At 37.3% G+C, this 26899-nt stretch overlaps 1 pseudogene; it reads right to left on the minus strand.

Moving 5' to 3' along the window:
* Positions 1-25022, minus strand: part of LOC140517843 (zinc finger protein SNAI1-like) — a 39053-nt pseudogene extending 14031 nt beyond the window's left edge.
* Between the last annotated feature and the right edge of the window lie 1877 nt (positions 25023-26899).

Below are 26899 nucleotides of genomic sequence, written 5' to 3' on the forward strand. Positions count from 1 at the left end.
TGAATATATTTTAAACTGTGATCATCCTATGCTAAATTGTGAAAGAGGTAAAGTTTGTCTTCAGGAAAAAGTGCATTCTAGCCTTCTCCCCACCTACATTTCTTTGTCACCTTCCTTCCTTTTGAAGGTGATGCCCAATTGCATTCAACCAGCTCAGGGACTGTCATTAAATTTCACCCCCAAGCCTAAAAAATTCTATACCAAAATCCCTATAACAAATCCCATTCTGGATTACATAATCCCTAGAGTGTATTATTCATTTCTCCCTTCTCATTCAGCATATTTGACACGACTGGCAAGAGTTTGTTCTCAGGAAATGATTAAGTAGAATAAATATATGAATGACTGATGTTGATCCTTTCACATATCCCTTGTTTGAGGTATAGAGGCTTATCCTCATTTAATATGCACCTTCTGTTCTCTCCAGACATCCTGAGAGTCTTTCCTTCTTGGAAGAATTCTTTTGTGAAGGCATAGTAGTTCATCTTTTGTCTCATTGCTTACCTAGCATTAATCACTGAATGAGTGTTGCCTTAGAAAAATCAAGGCCTGGGAAAAACCTTAGTTTAAAATGGTCAAAGTCTCCCACTGCATCTGGGGTCACTTCCTTTGGTGTTGACCTATGTCTTGCCCAGGACTCTGATGACTGCAGCAGAGAGTGGGCTGATGATTTCACATCTCTGTCTCACTTCAACCCAATTAACTCACAAGACAGGATATCACCCTCCTGATGCTACTGCCCATGTTTAATAATGAATTTGCATACATAAATATACATGTATATGCATATAAATACAAGTTACTGTAACAGTTACAATCTAAACACTGTGTTTTGATCATCTTTTTGGATACAAAGCCCACCTTCTGGGCTTAGGCAGCAAAGTTCAACTGAGCCAGCTCCTAAGAGAACTTGATAAATAGTGAGAAGGAGATTGCAGTGGAACCTCGCTGAAGACCTGCTGTCCACTCTCTGTGGACATTGTGACTTTTTCCCCATTGACATATATATTGACTCCTCCCAGAACCAGCTGTATCACCAGTAGATCCATTTCAAGCTTCTGCTACCTCTGGCATGGCAGATAAGTTTAAAAGCCAATAAGAGTCAGCAAAATCTGTTGGTAGTCAATGAAAAGGGCTATGTCACACAATGGGATAAAAAATCTGGTGTCTGGGAGAGGGGAGGGGTGAAGTCAAGATGGCAGAATATAAAGACACATATACTCTAACACTTCCCCCACAGCCCACAAAATACCTGCAAAAAATGACCCTCAACAAATTCTAGTGCAGCAGAAGCCATAGAGCAACAGAGTGAAAGAGGTTTTCACCCAAAGGTAACCTGGAAGGCCAACAGGAAAAGTCTATCTCACAGGATGCTGAGCAGAGCAGAGCAAGGCCTGGCCTCACTGCACTGAGAGGAACAGGACCTGAACAGACCTCTGGGGAAGAATTCTAAGCAGGGAAGGTCCCAGTTCCCTCAACCCACAAGCGACAAAGTAAGCTCCAAATGTCAGTGTGGGAGGGCTTTCCCAGCTGGGAGAGAGGGAAGCAGGGTCCCTCCAGCAGAGGCTAAGGCAGCAGCAACAGCAGCAGCAGCGAGCAGTGGGTGGCTATGGTGACAGTGGAAGTAGCCTGGATCCATCGTCCATTGTCAGCTTAAAGGTTCTGGGGGAATTGAGCAGCTGATCTGAATCTCAGCCTTGAGCATGGTACTGGGGGGAGGAGGAGCACTAGGACCCTCCACTTGACAAAGGATTCAGAAGTCAAGTAACTGGCTGGGAAAATGCCCAAAAAAGGGGGAAAAAAATAGGACCATAAAATGTTACTTTCTTGGTGAACAGGTGTCTCCTTCCATCCTTTCAGATGAGGAAGAAGAAGGCATACTATCAGAGGAAGTCAAAGGTTCTGACTCCAGTACCTCCAAAATGAATATGAAATGGATTCAAGCCATAGAAGAGCTTGAAAAGCAAGTCAGCAGCTTGCTAAAGGACAACCAAAAAAATGATGAGGAAAATAACACCTTTAAAAATAGGCTAACTCAACTAGAAAAGGAGTCCAAAAAGCCAATGAGGAGAAGGAGGCTTTAAAAAACAGAATTAGCTAAATGGAAAAGAAGGTTCAAAAGCTTACTGAACAAAATTGTTCTTTAAAAGTGAGATGAGTTCAGGGAAGCTAATGGTTATGAGATAAACCAAGAAGTTAAAACACAAAACCAAAAGAATGAAAAAATAGAAGATAATGTGAAACATCTCATTGGAAAAACAAGTGACCTGGAAAACAGATCCAGGAGAGACAATTTAAAAGTTATGGGACTACCTGAAAGTCATGATCAGAAAAAGAACCTAGACATTATCTTTCATGAAATTATCAAGGAAAACTGCCCTGATATCCTAGAACCAGAGGGCAAAATAAATATTGAAAGAATCCATTGATCACCTCCTGAAAGAGATCTGAAAAGAGAAACTCCTAGGAATATTCTGGCAAAATTCCAGAGTTCCCAGGTCAAGGAGAAAACATTGCAAGCAGCTAGAAAGAAACAATTTTACAATCAGGATAACACAAGATCTGGCAACTTCTACATTAAGGGATCAAAGGGCTTGGGATAGGATATTCCAGAAGTCAAAGGAACTGGGATTAAAACCAAGAATCACCTACTCAGCAAAACTGAGTATAATACTTCAAGGGAATAAATGGTCATTCAATGATATAGAGGATTTTCAAGCATTCATGATGAAAAGACCAGAACTGAATAGAAAATTTGACTTTCAAACAAAAGAATCAAGAGAAGCATGAAAAGGTAAATAGGAAAGAAAAATCATAAAGGACTTTCTAAAGTTGAACTGTTTACATTCCTACAAGAAAAGACAATATTTGTAACTCTTGAGACTTTTCTCAGTATTTGGGTAGGTGGAGGGATTGTACACACACACACACACACACACACACACACACACACACACATAGAGAGAGAGAGTACAGGTTGAGTTGAATCAGAAGAGATGATATCCATAAGAAAAATAAAATTAAGGGGTGAGAGAGGAAAATATTGGGAGGAGAAAGGGAGAAATGGAATGGGGCAAGCTATCACTCAAAAAGGAGATAAGAAAAATCTTGTTCAATGGAGGAGAAAAGGGAGGAGAAGAGGGGGAAAAGTGAATCTTACTCTCTTCATATATAGCTTAAGGAGGGAATAACATACTCACTAAATTTGGTATGAAAATCTACCTTACACTACAAGAAAGTAGGGGAGAAGGGAACAAGAGGGGTGAGGGGGATGATAGAAGGGAAGGCAAATGGGAGAAGGGAGTAACTAGAAGTAAACACTTTTGGGAAGGGACAAGTTCAAATGAGAAAATAGAAAAGTAAGTGGGGCAGGGTAGGATGGAGGCAATATAATTAGTCTTACACAACATGACTATTATGAAAGTCTTTTGCAAAATGACACATATATAGCCTGTATTGAATTGCTTGCCTTCTCAGTGGGGATGGGTAGGGAGGGAGGGAGAGAGAGAAGTTGGAATTCAAAGTATTAGAAACAAATGTTAAGAACTATTATTGCATATAACTGGGAAATAAGAAATTCAGGAAATGGGGTTTTGAAATTTATCTTGCCCTACAAGAGAGAAGATGGAGATAAGGAAAGGGTGGGACATGATAGAAGGGAGGATACATTGAGGGAAGGGGTAATCAGAATGCATGGTGTTATGGGGTGGGAGGAGGGGAGAGATGGGGAGAAAACTTGGAACTCAAAATTTTGTAGAAATGAATGTCGAAATCTAAAAATAAATAAATATTTTTTAAAAATCATGTCTCTTCTCTCACAAATTTCATTTAAAAAGCACAGAGTTGGGTCAGGTATTCTCACATTTTTTTCTACCTATTTTCCACACCCTTACTAGATATACCATCGTGCAATAGTTTTTTGCACACTTGGTTGAGATTTTATCCTATGTTCTCATTGAAAAAGAAGAGAAAATGGGTGTCCATCTACGCTTAATTGATGAGGTGATGGTTTCACATCTTTTCTTCACACTTACTACTAAAAGCCACTAGAGTTAAGATTCTTTGAATCCATGCCCCAATATCCTCCTTGATTCCAAAGCAAACAACTCTGAAGCCATAAATAATGAAATATTATTTTCCAAAAAAAAACTAAAGCAAAGTTAATTTTGTTTCAGTGCTTAAGATTCATGTTACATCTGATATTATAAAATAGAATGTCCTAGCACTCAATAGCAAAATGTCCTCTTGGAAAAGGGGCAAGGAAAAAAGGGAGTCAAAAGACTAAAAAAATTAACTCTACTTTTCATCCTATTAAGGGTAAGGCCAGTGACCATTTTACTTTAAGGTAGCTAGGGAGTCAAATATACTGCATGCAAGTGTTCATTTACAAAAGATGTATGTATTGCGTGTATGTGTATATATATATATATATGTATTATGTGCGTGTATGTTTGTGTGTGTGTACTAAATGTTATCATTCTATTACTTAGTCTAGCATTGTCCTAGAAGAAAGAATATCAAGTATTACTCAAAGTCACTAGAAACAGATAATATACAGATTTTATTCCCTACTCCTTGAGAAAGGTTTGAAATAGAATTCAAGAAGATTGAGGTTTACTTCCTGGTACTGTTACTAACTCTCTATGTGACTTTCAATGCATGCTTCCAGAAAAGTTAATTTAGGAGAGATTTCTTTTTATTGGCTAATTCAAAATGTTTAAACGTTGTCATCAGAAAGTGGTGTCCTACTCAGTGGCAAAAGGAAGAATTAGGAAGTGACAAGAAAACTTATTTTGACCCAATATTGTGAGACACTTCCTGACAATGAGAACTGTCCAAAGAACATTGGGTTAACTTTGAGGTACAGAGGTCTCTATAACTGGAAATCTTCAGGCAAAGTGTAGATGACTCTTTTTTCAAGAATACTGTTGAAGGAATTTATGCTTGAGATAGGAATTAGACTTAATATCCTCTCAGGTCTTAAAAATTCACTGTTTTTGGATGGTTCTTCATTTAGACATATCTAATATAAGGAAAGCTATGACCCATCTTACTCTTAGTCAACCTAGCTTAGAATCCCTGTTCTGCTACTGTGTGTGACAATTTCTTTGTCCATAAAGCAGATATATAAGATTCTCAAAAATTCTACTGTTCAGTTACATTTGTTCTGTTATAAAAATAAATTTTTTCTCATTTCTCATTTCTCTCTCCCCCCTCTCTCCCTCCCTCCTCTGTTCTCTCTTTTAAATAAACTTTGAACTTATAATATTCTTTTTTTATCTTAGAAATCTCTGCTTCCATTTTTTTCCTTAGTTTACTCATATTTTCTGTTTACTCATATTTTCAGTCCTTCCTGAATCAGAACTTTTGTTAGGGTCAGCTTCTTCCCACCTTTTCCTTCTTAGACAGTGAGATCTTGTTTCATTTTGATCTATTTTATCTAGACTCTCTTCTCTGGTTTGTCCTACTAGTGATGTGTGTGCTTAGAATACTGGCAGGTAGATCTGAGTTCAAACTGGTTCTCAATCACTTACTAGCTGTATGACCCTGGGCAAGTCACTTATCTTCTGTTTTCCCCAGTTCCTTATCTGTACAGTGTTAATACACTGGAGAAGAAAATCTCAAACCACTCCAGTGTGTTTGTCAAGAAATTTTCATGGGCAGAATCTATGGGCTCAAGTAGTATTGGACATGACTGAATGACTGAAAGACAATAGCAGCAGCAGCAACAGAACGTTGTTTTCTATGGACCTGTAGTATCTCAGGTCAGAGTACTATATAGAGCTCCTAGAGCATTTCAGATTGATTTGTAACCAACACAACCATTTCAGGAAAATCAACCATAACTGCAAAGTAATATGATAATACAACCTCTCCTCTGCTTTTGTGCTACTCTGCCTGCCAGAGAGAATTATTGATTTTCTGTTTCCTACTACCAATACTGGTTAGCACAATTTTATTAGGTTGTAATATGCCTAAAATCTTGAAAATTGAGAACTCTACTGAAATATATTTTGGGGTTTAAAATTTTTTTCAACAACTTTCATGTGACTAATTTATCTTATTCTGATAGTTATTTAACATTTAGTGGAATATTTTTCCTTGTATTTTAGTTTCATAAACTTTCATGCAACGAACAGTTAATATGAGTTTAGAAATTCTTCTTTCTCTTGCTTGTCATTAGGAGGAGCTGTTGCAATAAAGGAAAATAAATGTATCTCAGTATCTAAGCAGAGAAATACAAAACTGTGGATCCTACCAATGACAGTGATGATGATTATAATAATAATGCCCATGAAATATACTATGTAAAAGTTTCCTGCTAAAATAGATGGATAGTGAACAAAGTGAGCAAGCCACTTCATGTCTCTGGGCTTCAATTTTCTCACATAGTCTCTCTCCCTTTTTGGTCCCCAGAATCCTCTCCAGTTTCAAATCCTATCATCCTTGGAATCACATGGGATCTCCCTACTAGCCAAAATAATAAGAAATCTTCTATTGGTGACCACTGTGGCTTAATGTCATTGCAAAAATTTTCTGGATATTAGATAATTTTTCCTTAGGTTTTACTGAAATTTTCATGGTCCTTATACCCCATAGATCTATCTAGATAGACACATTCACTTGTAGCTTAAATCAACAGACTTTTATTTTATTCCAACTATGTGTCAGTCACCTTTCTAAGCATGGGGGAGTGAAAGAAAGGCATAAGAAAATCCACCGCCCTCATAGAGCTGCCATTCTAATGGAGGAGACAACAAGAAAACAACCATGTACACATAAGATAAAAGTTCAATCTTACTTCTAAGAAAGAAAGACCTTTTGCTGTTAGTCATGGTAGGACTGATTTTTGGGAATCTTTAATAATGTGTGCTAATTTAGGATGGAAAAAAATGAAGTTACTTGTTCCTATATGAGTAACTGTGGTCATTTTTTAGTTCTGTCCCTAAGACTGATGTTAAAGGCTCAGATTCATAGGCTGCAAATTAATTTCTTTTTTCAATCTCCTTTTGACTCAGCCCTCAAAGCAGTTTGCTCTGCAAACCAAGTGGAAGATTTCAATAGGGGAGTAGCCCAGTCCATACTGACCACACAGACTTGCTGAAGAAAGATAAGAAGACACTTCAGATAGAGGTGTGTGGATAATTTATAGAGTTTTTAGGGGAAATTTTTCCTCAATAAACATGCTGATTAGTGACTATCCTGAAACTTACTAATCACTTTTTTTAAAAGAATGCTATTGGCAGTTTAACTTCCAAATATGCTTTCTATGAGTTCCAAACCTCTCTTTCTTCTCCAAAGAGAAGCTTTGAATATTGTGAATGTCAAGGAATGTCGGGAAGAACGCCATATACTGGAGAATGAGCTAGCTGCTTCTTGGCAGGCATGAACCAAATAAAAACAACTCACAATTACATAGGGATTTAAATTTGTAGAGTGTGCCCCCAAATTTTTAAAGATTAAAACAGCACAAAGATTTTTGGGACAGCTTCAATGGAACACTATGTATCCCTTTATAACAACTTTGTAAGGTAAGTGCTTATAACCCCATATGACAGATTAGGAACCTGACTCTCAGAGAGTTATAACTGAATTGCCCATAATCTCACAAGTGGTGTGTGACAGAGCTGTCAACTGAACTCAACTTTCTTATGAATTGGGGAGTGGGCTAGTGGAAGAAACTGGGATTCAGGCGATTGAGATTACAGTCTTGGCTATGTTTAACTGGTTTGTTTATCAGACTGACTCGTCAATGAATTTGCATCATACTTTCCTCATCTCAAGGATGGGAATAAAAATACTCACACTTCCTTCTTTGTTATAGGATTGTTAAAACAGTAAAAGAGAATGTTAGTGAAAAATCACACTTACAGTTCAAATATTTTTGTATTATCATTATCAAAAAGTTCCTTTTGGAACAAATGTAACAGCACAATACAGCAGATTAGCTCCTAATCAGCCTTATTTTTTTTTTTACTTATTTTGATAAATTAAGCGCTTTATTGAATATCAATAAATTGTGTGTATATGATTATAAAAATGTTTCATCAGTACAAAATGTGGCATAAAAAATACCAGTGTATCTTTGAAATCTTCTGAGTATGTGAGAAAAAAACAGGCCTATTTGGTGCACCTGTCTGGCACCATAAATAGCTGAGCACACACCTGTCAGTAGGCCAGGCCCTGCACAGCCCCCTTATTGTATGGCTTGACAAGTGCTTACTATTAGTCACAGTTCTCCTGAAAAGCAGTTAAGAGTCATATTAACAAGTGCTCCAGCTCAGAACTACCCTAGAAATAGGGATTCAGACTTGAAATGACTCCTTGTGCTTCTCAGACAGGTTGTCAATGGCCCGGGCATCCCAAGGGTCCGGGGTCCATCATTGCAGCTGCAGCTGGACCATGGCCCACCACGCGCAGGGTTACGCCTTTGGAACCTGCAGTGGCTCCCTCCAGTAAGAAGCAGACAGACCTTCAGAACCCACTGGGAAAGGTTCATTGGGACACCCTGATTGCTTTTTTTGTCCATATTGGCGTAAAAAGGGGGTGGGGTGTTGAAATTTGTAGGATTCTGAATAGAAATAGTGACCAACAGACTTGGTTTAAAAGCATCAAAAGAAGAAAAAAAATCATCACTCCCCCTTTCACACCCTCCCTCACTGGAGGAGGCTGACAACACACCCACACACATCCCCTGAGATTGACTGTAAGCAACATTGCAGGCATCAACTGCAACTGTCACGGTTCAAATTGTAAACTACTGTCAGGAAATACTGGAACGGCTTTTAAACAGAACAGACAGAATCCGAAAGGGGGTGGGGTGGGGGAGGGTGCGATGAAAATTGTCACCAGTTCCTTTCATTGAGGAATGAAGCAGCAACTTGGCAAGGGGGGGAGGGAAGGAGCAGGAGGGAGTGTATGAGTGTGGATGGGGTGGGGATGTTGCTCCACAACTGGAGTTAACACAGAGGGAGCTATTTCCTATAGAAACTTTTTTCCCCTTGAACAATCATAATGGCAAATATTCACTTGGCTCTTTCACAACATGGGAAGGATTCCTAGCCTGGAAGAAAGGGGGGCTCTGGGCACTCTAGGGTGCCTGGTTCAGCGGGAGCTGGGAGCAGCCAGCCTCCTCATGCTTGTGCATCAAGGACATGCAAGAGAAAGTGTGAGAGTAGCTTTTGCACTGGTCCTTCTTGACGTCCGAGTGGGTCTGCTGGTGGGCCTTGAGGTTGGAGAGGTCGGCAAACGCCTGGCTGCAGTGTGTGCAGGAGAACGACTTCTCCTCTGTGTGGCTTCTGATGTGACCCTGCAACAGCCAAGGCTGGGAGAAAGCCTTCCCACAAATCTAGCAGACAGGGAAGTGTGTGGCACTTAGGCTCACATACTCCTCCCAGACCTCGCAGATGAACGATTTTCTAGGCCGGGTATCTTCACTGTGCTGGAGCTGCTGGTGTCTGGGGGAGCTAGACAAGGTGGTGTAGAATTCCGGACACTGACCACAGGAGAACTTCTCTGCCTCCTCTTCCAGGGAGACTGGTCTTGGAGGATCTGATCCTTGCCACTGTCGTAATCATCCCTGAAGAGAGAAGTCAGGTCCAGGGTCTTGGGCTCCTCTGGGAGTCCAGGAGCAGCTGCTGGCATGGGAGTAAAGAAGCTAGAGAGTAGCCCACTATCCCAGACCAGCAGAGGGGAACATATTGCTGGACTGAGGACCTCTGATGCTGGAATGGTCAAAGCGGGTAGGACTGGTCATATAAATGGGAAGACAATCACTGTCTGACTCTTCGCTTCACTTCGCTGTAGTTGGGTTTCTTCCTGGTAGACAAATGTTTCTTTGACGAGAAAGGAGCGAGGCATAGCGATATCCGGACTGGGGCTCGATCGCCAATCACTGCGCCTGGGATATGGTGCTGGAAACTCAAGCTACTAAGCTCTGGTAGACCAGTCTGCCCCATTTCCTTTTGAGATTGGTAGATCATGGAAATACTGTATATTTTCATTTGCATCATGCTTTCCTCATCCAGAACATTAGAATAAAAATACTACTACTTTTTTCTTTGTTATAGCATTCCTTCCTCAGGAAAATGAGTATTTGGTGAAAAATCACTTTTATACTTCAAATATTTTTATAATTCTCTTCACTATAATTATGGTTGTTATTATAAAGAAATAATTTAGGGAACTAATGTAACAACACAGTGGGGCAGCTGGGTGACACATTGACTAGGATCCTGGGCCTGGAGTTTGAAAGATTCCTCTTCTTGAGTTCAAATATAGCCTCAGACATTATGTGACACTGAGCAAGTCACTTAATCCTGTTTCCATAAATTTCCTCATCTGTTAAATGATCTGGAGAAGGAAATGGCAAGCCACTCCAGTATCTCCACCAAAAAGAGCCCTAAAGGTGTCAAGAAGAGTCAGACATGACTGAAAAATTCTTCCCTGATATATTCCATCTGATGAGATTCAACTTCATTTTTTTTGCTTGTAAAATCCTCAATGGCTCCCGACTCTGTTATCTAGTATGATAGTGGTTTTTTTTCCAGCTTTGTATCACCTGCAGATTTCATAAACAGACCATCTGTGCCTCCATTGATAAAAAGGAATATTAAACAACATAAGGACAATTGCAGATTATTAGGGCACTTTACTGTAGACAATTCTACCAAACTGTAACTTAATTCTTTGAGTCTGATCATTGATCTGTATTCAAATTCGCACAATAGTCTTTCTTTCTGTCCCACTTATCTCCATTTTAATCATCAGGATATCAGGAGAGACTCTGGTAAATCCTTTGTTTGAATCCTTGCAGACTATATTTATAGCATTCTCTTAGTCTGTAATTAGAGGTAGCTACTGGATAGAGAGTCAGGAAAACCTGAATTCAAATACAGCCTCAGACACTTACTTATTGTCTGCCTGTCTCAGTTTCCTCACCTGTAAAATGGACATAATAATGAAACCTGCCCCCAGGGTTAAGATTACATGAAATAATATTGTTAGCTTAGCACAGTGTCTGACACCTAGAGGGCTCTTGAGAAATGATTTTTCCTTTTTTTCTTCTAGTCACCCTTTCAAAAAAAGTACACAGAATTAGTTTCAGGGATATTTTGCTCAACTATTTTGGTTCTCAAGGTCTCTTCACTGATAATAGTGATGAGAAAAATAAAAATTGTTTCCATTAAAATAGTGCTTTGAAAGCACTGAAATTTTCAAAGTGGTTTTACATTAATTATGTCATTTTATCATTAGAGCAATGCTGTGAAGATTGTAGTTCAAGTATTCCTAGTCACATTTTACAGATGAGAAGTGTGATGAAAAAAATAATTTGTTTAAGGCATGTAAGTCAGATACTGGAAGCAAGACCCCTGGCTCCCAACTCAGTTTTTCTTTTGCTAGTTACTTGTTCGTGGTCCCTGAATCTCCATCTCTAAAATTAAGAGTTTGGATTGAAAGTTGTCTCTGATTCTTTCCAGATCTAAAAATGAAGACTAACAACTCTTAATGTATGGCCCATGGCCTTATGCCTTCAAAGAAGAGTCTCTGACTATATTTATGTGCAGGAGGAGAAATAGATGCTTCTTCTTTAACACAAAAGAATGCAATAGAATTATTGTGAAATCACTCAATTTGAAAGTCAAACATTTAATGCATAAACAAACTGTCATGCTTAAGATACCAATGAAGGTATCAAGAAGTTGGAAAAAGAGAACATTTTTCTTGTACAGGGAATGAAGGTTGGGCAGAACAGTTGGGATGAATCTTAATATGATTCACTTCACAAGGCAAAGCAAATGTCTACAAGAGAATAATCCACATTTGCCCTCAGCTGGGAAATTAGTTATGTGGTTTTTTTATTCATTATGATCTTGGATACATAAAGACAAGAAACCAAAACTTTTCCATGTATACAACACAATATAAACATAGGCTGCACTATAAAACTTGAATTTACATTTCACGGTTTACTCTTTTTTTATTTTTTTTTTAATTTTAGACTTAAGTACTAAAATTAAATATATAATAAGAAATGTAAAAGAACGTATTTAAATATAGAATAAGAAAAGGGGAAAAAAGTCACATGTGCAACAGAATGTATGAGAGGATTCACAACATATAGTGATAAATTTCCATTTCAAGAAAGCATATGTATTAAATATTATGTGTTTTGTGGAGAGTTGTCCATCTTTGCTTCCCTACAAGTTTTCTTTTGTTCTCTTTGTTCTATTGGGGGTCTTGTAACTAGCACCAGAGTTTTGTTAATCAACTTGCTGCTCTCCTAAGCAACACCTTTATCACCATAGCAGCTATAGAAGAAGCTGAGATAAAAAGAATACAAAAAAATTAATATTAATAAACAGTCTTGGATATATGTGAGTATGATGGCAGAAAAGTTGTTACTATAGAATTTTTGGTTCTCAAGGTCTAAGTTGCTTCTTAATTCAGGAAATGCTTGTGCTTCATTTTGAAATATAAGACCTTTCTCTTGTTGAGCTTGTCAACAGTAAAGCAAGCAAAGCAGCAAGAATTCTATAAAGCCAATGTTACCATTTCTCATAACAGAATGTGAGAAACACATCATTCTCATGGAATGAAATATCAGAGATAGAGTGGGCAGAGGAAGGTGTTTCTTACACTTTTCAAGGGGTGGGCATGCTGCTCACAAAGAACACACACACAAGCCAGAATAAACCTTTTATGAGATTGGTGCTTCCTGGTCCTTGCCTTCAGAACTTGGATTGGCCCCCAGCTCCTCTTGGTGACAAGTTTTCTAATGTGCACTACACATTTCTTCCTGACATGTCCCCCCTCACAAACATGGATCCCATGTTCAGAAAATGGAGGGATAATCTACGCATTGGCATGTAAGTTACTATGCTTGAAGGTTATTAGGCATGTGCAGTGGTTAGATCTCAGCAACTGGTGCATGAACTCTCAAGTTCCAGCCATGCTACACGTTCCAGCTCTTAACATCCTTGAGGTAGGATCTGGCCACACCCCTCTCCCTGGCAAACTCCCTGCATGGAAATATCTATGGAAGCAGAACTCCATACAGCACCAAATTCTTTATCTCACACAGAATATGTCCATTTGTTAAATCCAATCATGCTGCTTAAATCACTTCTCAGGGACATCTCCCAAAATCACTTGGAAGCTTATCTAGTGATGTGATGATTGCCAGTTTTTTATTCCTATAGACCCATGAAGTGTAGATAAAACCTGAAAGGTATCAGTAAGACTTTTTGAAAAAGTCAAACCGCTTCAATTTCATCAAAATATTTGTACTGGTAGCATCATGGAAATAATCCATAATCCTGAAATCATCATAGTGAAATCTGTCAATTCCTCACTTTCTTCATCTCCAGCTCACACAAAGGTTGATGTTTGCTTTGGATTAAATATGGGCGGCAGAGGCCTTCCATTATAGCCTTATTTTTGCCCAGTAATCTAGCTCCTTTCATTGAGAAAGGTTCTCTGGTGTCTTGAAAATTTATTAGATGGTTCCATTAATAACATTAAATGTTGTGTCCTGTTTTCACACACCAGGTTCCCTTCTCTCCCATTCATTTTGACCTTCACCACAGATTTTCCAGAGAGAAAGTCTTACCAGCATAATGAAATCCATATTTAGAATATAATAATTGGACTTTCATACTTGGTTTTGAAAGGAAGGAGCAAACATGGAATATAGAGACCCATCTCATTTTAGTAATTTAACAGCAGAAAACTCATGTCCTTCAGCAAGAGATCCAGTTGCTCATCAGGCTGACCATCAACTTTATCAAGAGGATGTGTGTGATTCCTCTCAAATAGAAGAAAAGCTTCTAGAACAAAAGAAATCCCCTAAGTTCTCAGAAGGGACAAGTGCCCTCATGAATTTTCTCAAGGGAGATGGGATTTAAATAAGAAGAAAGTAAGTCTCTAAATATGGCAAAAAAAATTATTTCAAAATTATATTAATTGCCTCAGTTTTACCCCATGTGTATAGGAATAGCATTATTGTTAGCATTCTTACGGCGTTCCGTTTATTTTTTTTGGTACAACCACAGAGGGACAATGAACTGGTTATTTCTTACACTCCTGATTTTGTGCAGAAGTAAAAGAAAGTCCATGCTCCCCCTTACTCATTATAAGCATATTTATTTGATGTGAAGAAATTTGTCATGCAACTATCAAAGATCCTATAAGAATGATCATCTAATGGTGGTATTTTAGACATAGTAAGAACTGGATGGGAGAAGTACTTGTGAAAAGAGTGCATTACTATTGAAATGATGGGTTGGTCAATGAGAACTAATCATTATGAGCAACCACAAAATACTGTGGCTGATGGGGATTCACTTTATAAACACTTTGTGCACACAATGCTGGGCATGCTCTGGAAAGGATAATAGGGGCTTTGATTGCTATGTACTTAGAAGCGGGTTCCCCAGATTACAAGTGAGGGATTGGATCAGGCCAAGCATGCCTCACATGTTTCCTAAGTACTGGACTCTTATTGGTCACTTCCATCACACTAGTACTCCTCCATGAGTTAGAAATCCAATGGGGCATGCTACATGAAAATAACTAACATGGAATCACTTTCAGAAAAGGCACAAATAGTTACAGGTCATCCACTTTACAGTGTTGCTCATACCATTCATGAGAGGTAGCATGATGGAATGCAGGACTTAGGATGAGATCTGAATCTGGATCCTAGCTCCATCCATTACTTGTTGGAAGACTTGGAATAAACAGATTCAGCTCTTAGAGTTTGTTGGAGAGAATATTCAAAGCTACTTTCCAGAGTTGTTGTGAAAATCAAATGAGATGATCTTTGTAAGGTACTTAGCTCAATGTCTTGCTCTTAGTAGGTACTTGATAAATATTTGTGTCCTTTCCCCTTTAATACTGCTGGAAGCATTTTGGAGGGAAGATTCATGAACAGACCTATCATATGGAAAAGAGAGACCATCATAATCATTCTCTCCTCATCCCCTACAGGATGAAACCAGTGAGAAATTCCAGGAATCTTTAAAATGGTTGCAAAAGTTACAGAGGAGGTCACTGAAAAAGTGATCAATTGGAATCAGACTACCCTGAGCAAGAAGCCAGAGAGCACTTAGAATGGCCAACAGACCTTGGAACTTCTCAGTAATAATCAATGTACAGAAATAAAGAGCTCTTGGAGAAGTAGTAAAATGAGGAAAAAAAACATGTACTTTCCCCCCTACTTTCTAAAAAGAACCATTTTTACCAGAGAAAGAAAGGAAAGGCTCAGTCACAATTTAGTATGGTTTCAATTAAAAACAGTTTCTCATATGTGTTGCTTAGAGAGTTATAATCTTATGCAATTTCTGTGGAATTCCCTTTTGACTTTTTAGCCAAGCATTTGTTATCTCTCCTTCCACCAAATTTCCTAGAAAATAATTCTTTGCTAGTATGAAATGTCTCCATCAAAAAAGATTGAATCTTCAAATATATGTCTTAATAACTAATTCAATATTAATTAGGCATCTACTGGCAAAAGCCCGTGCCCAATAGTTTTTACTTGAGTAAATACAACAGCAATGAAATTAAGTACCTTTCATATTAAAATGTTGCAATGCAGTTGTGCTCTTTTTATGCACTCATTATGTTCTACAAAAAATGTTAATCAAATTCTGTATGTGATCACATTGCTGTTTACTAGGAGGGTATAGGGAAGCTGTGTAGTGCAGTGGATAGAGTCCTGAGCCTGAAGTAGATAGACTCATTGTCCTGAGTTTAAATCTAGTTTCACAAGCAGTATGACCCTGGGAAAATCACTTAGTCCTATTTGTCTCACTTCTTTATCTGAAGAATGAGCTGGAGAAGTCAATGGCAAATCACTCCAGTACATTTGCCATGAAAACCCTAAACAAGGTCGTAAAGAGTTGGAGATGACTGGAATGACTGAACTTTATTTTATTATGTGTTCAAGTGTTCTTTTTATCATTCAGTTACTGTTACGTGGGAGATAATGTGTAGATCGATGAATAAATATCAGCTAATCTGAAGAGGGAGTGTGCATTAACAAATGGAAATAGACATTTTTTTTATTTTTTTGTAGGAGGTGCCATACAAGAATGCAATAAGGAACCTGTTGATGTTTGAGAACTGGAGTGATAGGAAATACCTGGCCTTAGAAATATTATTTTGGCACCTACATCAAATGTGGATTAGAGGAGGGAGGAAATGGAAGGCAGAAGACAAATTCAGAATCTTTTACACTCTTGAAGGTAAACAATGATTAGGACAGTGTTTGCACAAATGCAGAGAAGATGATGTGAAAGAAATTTTGAGGCCAGACTCAACAAAACTTGAAAAGGATTTTATTACAGGTGCTTTTGTATGTTTCAAAAAGCCCCTGCTGGACTGTAAACTCCATGAGGACTGGCACTGTACAGGGGCCCCAAAAGTCTGAGTATGGTTTTAAGATACTGAATGTTATTCTCAGCAATACAATAATCCAAGGCAATTCCTGAGGACTCATGACAAAAAAATGTTATTTACTGCCAGAGAAAGAACAAATGGAGTGAAATGCTGAAGAAATCATGAGATTTTTCATTTTCTTTTTTTCCTATTTTTTCACCTTTAGGTCTGTGCCTTCTTTAAAACTTGACCAATATGGTAATGGATTTTGCATGATTGAACGTGCACACCCTATATCAAATTGTTTTTTGTCTCAGGGATGGTGTAGGTGAGGTAAGGTAGGGAGGGAGAAAATTTCTAACTGAAAATTAAAAACAAATGATTGTTAAAGGTTGTTTTTACATGTAATTGGGGATGAAAAAATTTTCTTCTTATCACTTTCCTTATTAAAACTTGAAACTGCTCTAAGACTGTTAAGACAGACTATATTTACTCTCAAAAGCTCTAGTCTTGTGCACAAAAGGTAGATGCCTAAAATTATGAATTGAAATTTAGAAATATATTTGAAAAGATTCAGGGAGGCTTCATACTAGAAAAGAAAACTTTTCTAGGAAACGGTTTAAAAATCTGGTTAGATACCACATAGTCTATTGTTTATAAAACAGTGGCCTTCTCATACAGCTGTCTTAAAGAGGTGAATTTCAAAAAAATCCTTTGCCATTGATGCTTTTTCTTTTCTTTTTTACGTGACATTTTTCCCCTTTGTAACTCATAGATTTTAGAGTATCTGATATGAAAAAGATGGGTTTTAACATCGAATTTTCAGACAAGGAAATCATTAATCAACTCAAGCACATCATATAAGCTTATGAATTTCTCTCATTATGTCTAACAGCAGATTAACTAGTGATGGTTGGACTTTCCAAGAGAACCAATGATATCACAGACATTTGATGCTTTTATTTCTTCACGGTAACCAACCAGATCTAATTTGTTTTTTGTAATTGTTTGTACTTAAGACATGTAGAAAATACCTAGAGAATGAATAAAATATGTTTGGGATTTTCATTTATTTATTCTGTAATGTTTGTTACTTGATTTTTTTTCCTTTCTTTCTTATTTCACCCTTCCATATTATTTCTCTTTGATTTTGCTCTGCCTTATGTCACCTATTATTTTTTGTGAGGTAGTTATTTCCTGAGATTTCATCACTGTGTGAATTTCACTAATACATATCAGCAAGTATATAGTTTCTAGTATTGGCTTCTATTTATATTTTAGGCTGTAATTTATTGACTTAATTACCTGAGGTGCTGACAGGTTGGAAAGTAAAGCTAGAGTAACAGTATTTGTAAGAGGTAGGATTTGAACCTGCATCTTCCTGTCTCCATGGCCAACTCTTCTTACACTAAGTACACAATGCTGTTTAAAGGAGAACACTTATTCTATAATATATCATTGTACTCTCTGCATATTTAGACTATTTTGGACCTATAGTTAAAACATGTATGGCTGATGCTTTCCTTTCGACAAAAATGAGCATTTAATGATCATGCATAAAATATCTAGGGATAGAAAGATCATTCAAATGTTTCAAATGCTGATTAAAATACCATGATACCAATACAGAATGGATATGCTGGCCTCAGGGTAGCCAGTTTTCAGCTTGGCCAAGTGTAGAACTGTAAAGAGCCTGTTTCTTCTGAGTATGCTTAATTCATGGGCATGTGCTTTCTGTGAAGAAAAATCTTCCTATTGACCTCAAGAACTAATGACTAGAGTTTCCAATTTAAAATCAGTGTGCATATTAAAGGAACGAATAGTCTTTCTATCTCTTTATCTCTGTCTTCCCCTCTCTCTGTTTCTGTCTCTGCATTGTTGTCTCTATATCTCTCTCTATCTTGGCTTTGAAGCAGGAAGGCTCCCCAAAGAGCTAGGTGGAGGAAGAATGACTGCCTTGTCTCTTTGTGTACCATCCAACTGTAGTAACTGTAAGACACATAGTTACCAGTCTTTTTGTAATTTTTCCTGATCTTAGGCTACTGAACCTTCCTGGATGGAAGTGTTTGTATAACCTGATAAGCTCAGAAGTTCTCCATGTCCCATTGGCTGTTGGAGCTGAATGATTGTCACATCAGCCTCTCCTAGAGGCAGAGGAGGAAGTGTCCACTAGAGGGAGAGTTTGCTGACATTAGGGGAGGTAACTGCAATAGTTAGGGAAAGACAATCACACTCAAGAACAGTAGCTTCTTTGGGACTGTAACCTCTCAAAATGCAGTGAAATACTAGTATGCAATCTAGACAAGTGTCAACCCTTAGAATCCAGCTAAAAGCCCCACTTGAGGGAATTTTATGAGGATTCCACAGAGGAATAAAAAGTCTGAAAATGCTGGATTTATGAGTTATCTCTTTGCTATATGTTCTCCTAACATGCACTTCACTACCACAGTACTGTAAGTTCGAGCTCTCTCTACACTGGAAATTCCATTTCTTCCAGGTAGAACATGACCCAAATTTGTTGGGGTGGGGAGGGTGTTATATCAACTCTTCTTACAATTCTCTTTGAGGATTGTTTTTTCTAAAAACCAATTGTCTCCCTGGCCAATTGTTAGTAAGGAGCATAGCACTAGGGACTTGTGTGCAGTTATGCTAGGAGAAGCCTCACTGGGTTTTCTGTCAGTCATTTAAAAAACATTTATCAAGCACTTATTACTTGTCAGGAATGGTGCTAAGCATGGGGTACAAAAAGAAACAAATGACAGTTTCTGTTCTCATGGAGATCACAATCTAATTGGGGAGACAACAAGAAAGAAATATGTACAAACAAGCAATATATAAGATAAATAGTAAATGATTTAAAGTAGGAAAACATTTGTATTAAGAGGTACTGGATAGGAAAGCTTGTTGGCATGGGGAATAGAGCACCTAGAATCATGAGGACCTGAGTTTACATCCAACCTCAGAAACTGAGTAACTGTGTTACCCTGGGTAAGTCACTTGACCCTGTTTGACTCAGGTTCTCATCTGTATAATGAGTTGGAGAAGGAAATGGCAAATCATTCAAGTTTCTTTGCAAAGAAAATCCCAGTCACAAAGACTTGGAAACCCTGAACCACCTCCCAGGGTTATTGTAAGGACCAAATGAGATAATAAAATTAAAGTGCTTAGCACAATGCCTCTCACATAGTAAGTGCTATATAAGTATTATCTATTATTATTATTATTGCAAAACAAGACATATGGCCTTTTCTTTCACTTTTCTTGCAGAAGGAAATGACCTTAACATTTGGATCTATTTCATTTTGCATATCATAACATAGTTGATCACAGACCAAAAAGTGAAACATATTGTAGCCAACTGTGGAGAGCCATGGATTCCAGAAGGACAGAGTTAATGATGATTAGTCCAAATCTAGAATGCTGTGTTCAATTCTAGATGTCACATTTTAGGAACAAGATAGAGGAGGCAAATACACATCCAGGAGATTGCAACCATAATGGTAAGATCGTGTAATGGAAGGAGAAAGGAAGACTTGGGAGGATATGGATGGAAGAAATGGTAATTATCTCCAAGTATTTGACTAGTCTCAATTGGATTAAATTTATTCTGCTTGGACCCTAGAAGGAAAATCGTGGAGCAATGGGTGGAAATGGCAGATTGTCAAATTTGGGCTTAAGTAAAAACATTAATGCAAAATTGCATTCATGAAAAATCCATCCACATAAAAATGTAATGTAAAACACATTAATGTAAAAAAATTAAAACAGGGCCAAAAGTGGATGAGCTAAATGAAGATCTTCAAACTGAGGCTGGATGGCCACGTATAAGAGACGTTGGAGAAAGAATTCTTGGTCAGGTATAGCATGGACTAGATCAACTTTGGTGCTTCCAGCTCTGAGATTCTGTGACTGTTAACTAAAGCTATAATTTTGAGATCTATTTAGTCCATACTAAGTAGTAGTATGAACAGTAGAATTAACATGAACAACACGTCACTGTTGATATTGAGTCTCCTTGTTAGGCATGAATTTATTTTTAAGTTTTGGTTAACATTTTTTTTAATGCAGGAAGGATTCATTTTAGTTTATAAAATCAATATCCACTCCTTGGTCATGAATTTCTAAAATTTACAATGAAGACTACTCCCACCTATATACATTTTCTCTTCCTATACAGATAAGCAATCTTCAAAATAGGATGCTCACAAAAGAATCCTTAGTTGCAAGAGATGAAATCTAAGCTGGTTAATTAAAAGGAATGTGATTGCCTGATAAACCTTTGAGATTTGAACCTGAAATACCACATCAAGTATCTAGAGGAAAAAGAATGAGAAACTTTAGTATCCTGAGTTGTTGACAGGTCCCATCTCCTTCCTAGGTTGCTTTCTGGAATGATAGTTTCAGAGACTGTGCTTGAAATTAAGAATGTTTGGACTAGGGAATGTTTCCACTCTCTAGATTCTAGGGCTCAACTGTTCATTAGTGGCAGTTGCTCAACTGTTGAGGAAAGTTGCCCTTTGCAATGATTGCTTCTCTCATTTCTGGCTTCAGGACTTGGGTTTAGAAGCAGGATCAGTGTTCTAGGGGACAGTGATACTCCTGGGTTCAAGTTACTAGGACTATCTTCTTCTGAGTCTCATGACTAGTTGTGGTGAAAGTACTGGTGGTGGCTTGATTCCGCCTGGCACATAATCCCCTTCCATGTCTCCCTCTAGGTATCTTGTTGCTTTAGCATGCTGGCTTGCTTGTCTTAGAGGTATCACTTGGTTGGCAATTGGTGGTGATAATTTGCCCCATCTTGATAGAAGCTGCTTCCCTGGATGGTGGGGAAATTATGGATTTCCAGTCAGTTTACACATCTTTTCAGGTTTACCTGTGTATCACCTGCCATACTATTCATACCCCTTCTGTTTCCACTCCCACGATGACTAGGAGATGTAATGTTTCTCCTTTATTTTTTCTTCACTCTATTCTGTTTCTAGTAGATTACTTTTTCAGTAAACTGAGAAAATAACCAATAGCCCTTGGGTTATTTCTTTTACTTTCTTTTCAAAATTTTAATTATTTTATTTATTTTCAGTTTTCTACAATCACTTCCATATATCTTAGATATTTTCCCCTTCCTCCCTCTCCTTCCCCCTCTCTCTCTCTACTCCCTCCCTGAGATGGTATGCAATTTTATATAGGTTTTGCACATACATTCCTATTAAATACATTTTCACCTTAGTCATGTTGCATAGAAGAATTAAAATGAATGGGAGAAACCATGAAACAAAACAAAACAAAGCAAAACATAACACAAGAGAAAATGGCATGCTTCATTCTGCTATCCAATTCTATAGTAATTTCTTGAGTGTAGAAGGCCTTTTGCTTCAATAGTCCACTGGTAATTTTTTTAAGTCCTTGCATTACTGTGAAGGACTAAGTCTACCAGAAAAATTCCTTGCACACTGTGGTTGTTGCTCTATACAGTGTTCTCCTGGTTCTTCTCACTTCACTCAGCATCAGTTCATATAAGTCTTTGCAAGTTTTTCTGAAGTCTGCCTGTTCATCATTTCTTATAGCACAGTAGCATTCTATTACATTCATATACCACAACTTGTTCAGCCATTCCTCAATTGATGGGCATCCCTTAGATTTCCAGTTCTTGATCACCACAAAGAGAGCTGCTATAAATATTTTTGTACGTGTGAGACCCTTTCCCATTTTTATGATCTCTTTGGGATATAGTCATAGAAGTGATATTGCTGGGTCAAAGGGTATGCACATTTTCATTGCCCTTTGGGTATAGTTCCAAATTGCTCTCCAGAATGGTTGGATCAGCTCACAGCTCCACCAACAATGAAGTAGTGCTCAAACTCTCCCACATCTTCTCCATCATTTATCATCTTTCTGTTTTGTCATGGTAGTTATATCTGATAGGTGTGATGTGGTACCTAAGGGTTGTTTTGATTTGCATCTCTCTAATCAATGGTGATTTAGAGCATATTTTATATGTCTGTGCATATCTTTAATTTCTTCCTCTGAAAAGTGTCTGTTGATATCCTTTGACCATATATCAATTGAGGGAATGACTTGTATTACTGGAAATTTGACTCAGTTCTCTCTATATTTTAGAAATTAGGTCTTTATCAGAAATACTGGTCATAAAAATTCATTCCTAGCTTTCTGCTTCCCTCCTAATCTTGGCTTTGCAGAAAAATTTTCAATTTAATGTAATCAAAATTATCCATTTTGCATTTCATAATGTTTTCTCTCTCTTGTTTAGTCATAAATTCTTCCATTCTCCATAAATCTGACAGGTACACTAATTCCTTCTTCTCCCAGATTGTTTTTATTATCATATTAAATTGTGAATCCATTTTGAGTTTATTTTGGTATACAATGTAAGATATTGGTCTATGCCCAGTTTCTGCCATACCATTTTCCAGTTTTCCCAGCAGTTTTTTTGTCAAATAGAGACTTTTAATCCCAGAAATTGAAGTGCTTGGTTTATCAAACAGTAGATTGATTACTCTGTCATGTGTACCTAACATGTTGTACTGATTCACTTCTCTACTTCTTACCCAGTATCAAATAGTTTTGATGATTGCTGCTTTATAATATAATTTAAGATTTGGTATGGCTAGGTCACCTTTCATAGCATTTTTTCATTAATTCCCTTTATATTCTGACCTTTTGTTCTTCCAGATGAATTTTGTTATTATTTTTTCTACCTCTATGCAACAATTTTGGTAGTTTTAATTGGAAATATATAATCTAAATAGTCAGATCTATATGACTGGAAGAACTTCTCTGGGATGGGAAATACCCTTTGGCAAATCCCTGGGAAGATCTCTAGACAACCATCTATCCAACCAGACTACTACCTTACTATCTCCCTACCTTCCTCCTTTCCTTCCTTCCATCATTTCTTCCTTCCTTTCTCCCTCCCTTTCTCCTCCCCCTTCATTCCTTCTCTCTGTCTCTCTCATTCTTTCCCTTCTTTCTCTGTTTCTTTCTTCCTGTCTCTTCCTCCATTCTTACTATTTGGGAGAAAATCACTAGGTGACACAGTGGAGAGAGTGCTGGAAATCTAGTCTCAGATACTTAGTAGCTGTGTGACCCTGGGAAAGTCATTTGCTCCTGATTGACTCAGTTTCTCCTTTGTAAAACGAGTTGGAGAAGGAAACAGCAAATTACTCAAGTTTCTTTGCTAAGAAATTCCCAGTCACAAATGCTTGAACACCCATGAACAACCTCCCAGGGTTGTTATGAGGATCAAATGAGATGAAGTGCTTAGCATAGTGCCCCTCACAATAGTTAAGTGTTATATACATGTTATCTATTATTATTACTGTAAAAGGCCTTTTATTTTATTTTTCTTACAGAAGGAAATGGCCTTAATATTTGGAACTATTTTCTTTTGCATGTCATAACACAGGTAATCTCAGACAAAAAGGTCAAAGATATTATAGCAAATGGTGGAGAGCCATAGATTCCAGAAGAACAGAGTTAATGATCAATCCAAATCCAGAATATTGTGTTCAATTCTAGATGCCACATTTTAAGAACATGATAGAGGAGGTTGCGATCATGATGATAAGATTGTGTCATAGAAGAAGGGATAACTTGGGGGGATGTGGATGGAAGAAATGGTAATTATTTCCAAGTATTTGACTAGTCTCAATTGGATTAAATTTGTTCTGCTTGCACCCTAGAAGGAAAATCTTGGAGCAATGAGTGGAAATGGCAGATTGTCAAATTTAATAAACAATTAATGCAAATTTACATTCATGTAAAATCCATTCAAATAAAAATGTATGTTAAAAAATTAATGTAAAAAATTAAAATAGGATCAAAAGTGGGATGTGCTTAATGAAGTTCTTCAAATCGACACTGAATGACCACATGTAGGAGATATAGGAGAAAGAATTTTTTCTTGGTCAGGTATATAGTGGACTAGATGAGCGCTGATGCTCCCAGCTCTGAGATTCTGTAACTCTGTTAAATAAAGCTATAATTCTGATATCTATGTAATTCACACTAAGTAGTAGTACTAATAGTAGTATTAACATCAATAATACTTCACTGTTGATATTGAGCCTCCTTGATAGGCATGATTTTATTTTTAAGTTTTGGTTGACATTTTTTTTAAATGCAGGGAGGTTTCGTTTTAGTTTGTAAAATCAATATCCACTCCCTGGTCAAGAATTTCTAAAAATTACAAGGAAAGGCTGTTTAAATTTTTCTGGTATGAAGACTAAACCCACCTATTTATTTTCTTTTCCTATACAGATAAGCAGTCTTCAAAATAGGCTCCACACAAAAGAGTCCTTATTTGCAAGAGATGAAATCTAAGCTGGATGATTAAAAAGAAATTGATGCCTGATAAACCTCTGAGATTCTGTCCTGAAATATCATGTCAAGTATTTAGAGGGGGAAGAAAAGGACAAGGTGGGGACTTCACTATTCAGAGTAGTTGATAGGTCTCATCTCCTTACTAAATTGCTTTCTGGAATGACAGTTTCAGGTGTTGTGCTTGAAAATAAGAATGTTTGCAGTAAGAATGTTTCCACTCTCTAGGTTCCTGGGCTTAACTGTTCATCAGTGGCTGTTGCTCAGTTGTTGAGGAAGGTGTGCCCTTTCTTCACGGTGATTGCTACTCACATTTCTGTCTTCAAGACTTGGACTAGAAGCAGGACCAGTGTTCTAGGGGACAGTAATACTCCTAGGGCTCTTGGATTCAGGTTCTGGGTTGTCTCCCTCTGAGTCTCATGGCAAGTTGTGATGAAAGTGCTGGTGGTGACTTGATCCCTCTGGCATATCTCATCTTCTCTGTAGGTCTCCCTCTAGGTGCCTTGGTGCTTTAGCTGTTTTATAGTTAGTGTAAAACTTTTGAACTTCTTTATCTTCAAGCTAACTCAGTGCACCATATACTTATACTTAAGTCTTTACATAATTTGTAACAGTACTTTGGAAAAAGTAAGACACATATAGCCATCAAAGCCACAGTTAAGAGATCTCAACTTGTAGCAGCCTCCAGTTTCATGGGCTGCATAGTCATTATGTATATGTGCATATATAAGTATAATCAATATATCTATATATTTGAATATGTATGCATAAATTTATATATAAATGCATTATATATGTCCAAATATATACATACACACATGAAGCATAGTACACCATATATGTCAGCTTTGCAATCTTTATATCATTTGTAAGACTTCTTTGGGAAAATGAAAAAGACACATCTATCAAAATTCAAGGAGGGTGATGTGATCTCCAAGTCACTCTCTGTTTTATACTACCTATTTCTCTGATGGCATGGTCTTCTTTGGCAATGCGGGACAAACAACCCCGTGAGCAGATGCAACTGCCCGAATGGTGACCCAAGGACGTTATGTAAATGTCAACACAAAGAGAAATGTTTATGATATACATTTTCATCAAATATAAATTTTGTGCAATATATTTTGAATCCTTTCTTACATACTGGGTTGCAAATAACCACCAATTTTTTCCCCTCATTTTGTTTTAATTTTGTTTTAGTATTTGAATTTTTTGTTTTTTATCTAAGTTTGTTTAAAGTATGATGATTATGAGAACCTTAATTGTTCCATGGGTTGTCTTCAACTTCTATTTTACCAGAGAGGTCAAAAATTTTGGAACTTATCTTCTTGAAAATCATATTACACCATATATTTCCATGTCAAATTCTCTATAGCACTTGTAAGTCTACGATGGAAAAAGGTAAGAGACATATACCCATGAAAGTAACAGGTGGAAGCTTTGACCTCCAAGAAGCTCCGTTTAACATTCCTTTAATTATTTGTGTTTCTGGGTGTGATTGGGTATAAATTATATGTATCTTAATATTAGGTACTTATATGTATTTCTGTTTATACTTTACATTCACACAATTTGTGTAACATAATTTGAATCCAGACACTGTGTTTTACTCAATTTTCTACCCTCAGTCACATATTAGGCAAACACTATATATCTGGTGAATTGATTTGAGTTGAAATGACTGCACATTTCCTAATTGTTACTTGTTATCACTCAACCATTTCTTTGAAATGTCCACATTCTAAAAGAAGAGCAGTGATGTCAACATTCACCAAACATTTCTTGAAATGTGAACGTTCTATAAGCAAAGCAATGCATCCATTTAATAAGACACATGATCCCTCTGGGGATTGGTCTTGGATTTCCATTTTTCCTCTTAACAGTTAGGGTAAAACATTTGGACTTCTTTATCTTTCTTATAAATCAGAGAGCATCATATATTTCTACTTAACAAGTATTTATGTAACTTGTAACAATACTTTGGATAAAGGCGCATATAGCCATCAAAGCCACAGTTAGGACCTCTCAAGTTGTAGCAGCTTCCAGTTTTATATTTTACATATTCATATTATTGATGTGTGCATATATGAGTATAATCAAGATATATGTTTACATATGTATGCATAAATTTATATAAATATGTGTATATATATGTTCAGGTATACACATATACACATAAAGC

The sequence above is a fragment of the Notamacropus eugenii genome, chromosome 1 (genome assembly GCF_028372415.1).
Source record: "Notamacropus eugenii isolate mMacEug1 chromosome 1, mMacEug1.pri_v2, whole genome shotgun sequence".
In the NCBI taxonomy this organism is placed as follows: Eukaryota; Metazoa; Chordata; class Mammalia; order Diprotodontia; family Macropodidae; genus Notamacropus; species Notamacropus eugenii.